The following is a 3294-nucleotide window of genomic DNA, read 5'->3' on the forward strand; positions in this document are numbered from 1 at the left end:
GTTCATACCTCCTTAGATTTTCTAGTCCTTCTGTCCTGAGAAGTATGTTTATGCTTTTCAGATAGTGTGACCTAATTTTCTGCTTGAAAACTATTGTTGCTCTTACTATATCTTAACCTATCATTAATTTAACTTATACACATCAAAGAACTTACTGCTGGATTATCGTAAACCTTTTACACCAGGTAACAGAAAAATCTATTCCCTCTTTCTTCAGTGTGATAAAGGTCACCTTTATACAAAACAATCATGGTGCTGTTTTAGCCTTGGCATTTAAAGAATTACAGCTACCATTCTAGAAATACAGATCCGTTTTGAAATCACCTGTCACAGTTTGCTTAACCTTTTCAGATAGCTAAATCATAAGGTGTGTTGCGAGTAAAGTGAAGAGCTTTTTTAAAAAAAACAAAGTTTAAAATATATATATATACTAAGTTGGTATTAATCCATAATGGTAGGATCTGGGTAGATATAGACAGCTGGTAGAGGCAATGTAATCAAGTTTTTAAAAATTTACTCAATTCATATTTCTCAGGCCACTAGCATATAGGCACTGGGTTAGGGATATGGTGACATAAGCATGTGTCTTTGTCAGGTTGGGATGCTATAACAAAAATGCCATAGACTGGGTGGCTTCAGCAACAGACATTTATTTCTCACGGTTTTGGAGGCTGATGTCAGAGACGAGGGTGCTGGCATGCTCACGTTTTAAGTGAAGACACCCTTCTTAGTTTGCAGATGGCTGTCTGCTTGCTGTGTTCTCAACCGGCAGACAGCAGAGAGAGGAAGCAAGCTCTCAGTTCTATTCAGTCTCTTTTTATAAGGCACTAACCCCATTCATGAGGGCGGTGCCCTCATGTCCGAATTACCTCTCAACATTCCTAATAGTAACACTTTGGGAGTTAGAATTTCACCATATGAATCTGGAGGGGACACAAACATTCAGTCTATACTAGCACACGCGGAGCTCGGTCTTTGCACTAATGACATAGGGAGAAAATTCACCCTGGGTCACTCATGACTCCACACATCTTGTGAGCAGAGACACCGTGCCGTTTTGTTTCAGACTATCTTTTCAAAGATGGATTTGCAGAGTGAGCAGGTTGGAAGATAGAACAGAGGGCAGGTTTGTTGATTGTCCAATCTAAAAATACAGTGTCCCTGTTCAAAGCGAGAGAGTCTAGAAGACTTATTTGCAGCCCATTAAAAATATATTCAGATTTGTGAGTTTGGGGTTCCTCAACTGTGACATAAAGCCCCTGAGTCCACAACATCCACCTGGGCTTCCTGTGTTACTCCCATGGGAATTGGGGAGCGAGATGAACCAACAAAACACAAAGCTCATGCTGCCTGCTATGTCACAGGTACCCAAGTCCTTTGTCTCTGACCCAGGACTTTCATGTCCTCTGCCAGGACCCTTGACATTGCGAATTGCTAACTTGTTAGCATGCAATTAGGATAAATCCTCAGACTGTTCATAGTACTTGACAATAGGAAATAGCACAGTGTAAACTAACATATAGCATACACCTTGGAAAATATAATAATAAAATGGCACCAGAAGTGAGAGGAAGAAAAAAAGGTCCTCAGGAGCATGTGAATGGGATCTCAAAAACAAATGTTTAAATGTACAAAGAAAATAAATTTCAAATGGGAAGAAATGTCATGTGTCGAAGTACAGAATTGAGAAATATGATACAGGTCTAGAAAGTGACAGTTATTTTGGCAGGACTAGAGAGGTAATAAAAATAAAGCTAAATATAAAAGCATTGCTTTCTGGCACGTAATATTTATTCCAGGGGCTTAGAGTGGAGAGTCAATGATCTGTTGCCTTCAGAGGGCAATAATCTAGACTGAATGGTCTAAATTTTGCCCCTTCTGCTTTCGCCTTCTCTGGGAATATCCTAGGCTGGTTTCAAAACAGAGACAGCTGCATCACTGACTTTCAGACCATATCAGCTCTCATTTGAAAGATGCAACAACCCCCTAGCTGGTTCCCCAACTTCTACATTTGTCCTACTCATCATACCACATTCCTGTCTCCATAAGTTGATCAGAAAACCTTTTTAAATTGTAAATCAGATCCCATCACTTCTGATTTAAACCTTCTAAGAACATCCAATCATATCTGAAATAGAATCTAAATTCCTATCAACCTAGTCCTGGTCTACCCTTCCCTCCCTCCCTTATTCTGAAGTTGCTAGAGACTCAGCATGGACAAGCCTAAGAGTTAAAAACTCCAGGGGGATCCAGTAAAGGGAGAGGGGCTCACACTTTTGTCACTTTTACCTCCTGGAGCTCTACCAAGTTCTCCCAGTGAAGATGAGAGAAAAATCTCTTTGGGCTTCTGGGAGAGGAAGGGGAAAAGTAATCTTTCTGAAATCTGCCAGAGCATCTTGTTCTTAACAAGGTCTGCCCTCAAGAGAGACTATTTTATTAGAAACTATTTCACTCAATTTATAAGCTAGGATTTTATATATGCAAATATTTTCTGCCTCTTCTTTTATTCTATTTAAAACAATAAGATGTATTTGTATAAAAAGAAGAAACTATTTTTAACATATTAGGGTTTTTTAGAGTCAAACCAACCTGACAGTAAGGGGAAATACCCAACTCCCATGCCTGTTGGCCGTCCTCTACCACCTAAGGGAGGGAGGGCACCTAAGAAGCACTTGTAAGGTTCACAGTCCAGCAGCACAGGGTCACTGAAAGACTAAGACCTAATCAGAGGGTCATAAGATGCTTCTCCTACCCCCATACCTTACCAGCATATTACTAACAGCTTATTTACTGCAGTTCTTTTTACCCAATACATCGTATCTGGCTATTAGGAAAAAAATTAAAAGGCATAATAAAGGCAAACAGCAACAACAACAACAACAACAACAACAACAACAAAACAAGAAACAGAAAACAACCCACAGCCTGAAAAAACCAACAAGCATCAGAACTAGAGTCAGATACGGCCCAAATGTCAGAATAACCAGACTGTGTATCAAAACAACTGTGATTAATACTCTAAGCACTCTCATGGGAAAAGTAAACAACATGCGAGAGCAGATGGGAAATGTAAGAGCGATAGATTCTAAGAAAGAATCAAAAAGAAGTGCTAGAGATCCAAAACGACATGGCACACTTTTTAAAATCCCTTTAATAGGCTCATTAGTAAACTGGACGAGGCTGAGGAAAGAATCTCTAAGCCTGAGGATGTGCAAATAGAAACTCTCAAAAATGAAAAATAATGGACAACAGTTCCCCAAATTTGATGAATAATGTCAACTTCCAGTACCAAGG

The sequence above is a fragment of the Camelus bactrianus genome, chromosome 35 (genome assembly GCF_048773025.1).
Source record: "Camelus bactrianus isolate YW-2024 breed Bactrian camel chromosome 35, ASM4877302v1, whole genome shotgun sequence".
NCBI lineage: Eukaryota > Metazoa > Chordata > Mammalia > Artiodactyla > Camelidae > Camelus > Camelus bactrianus.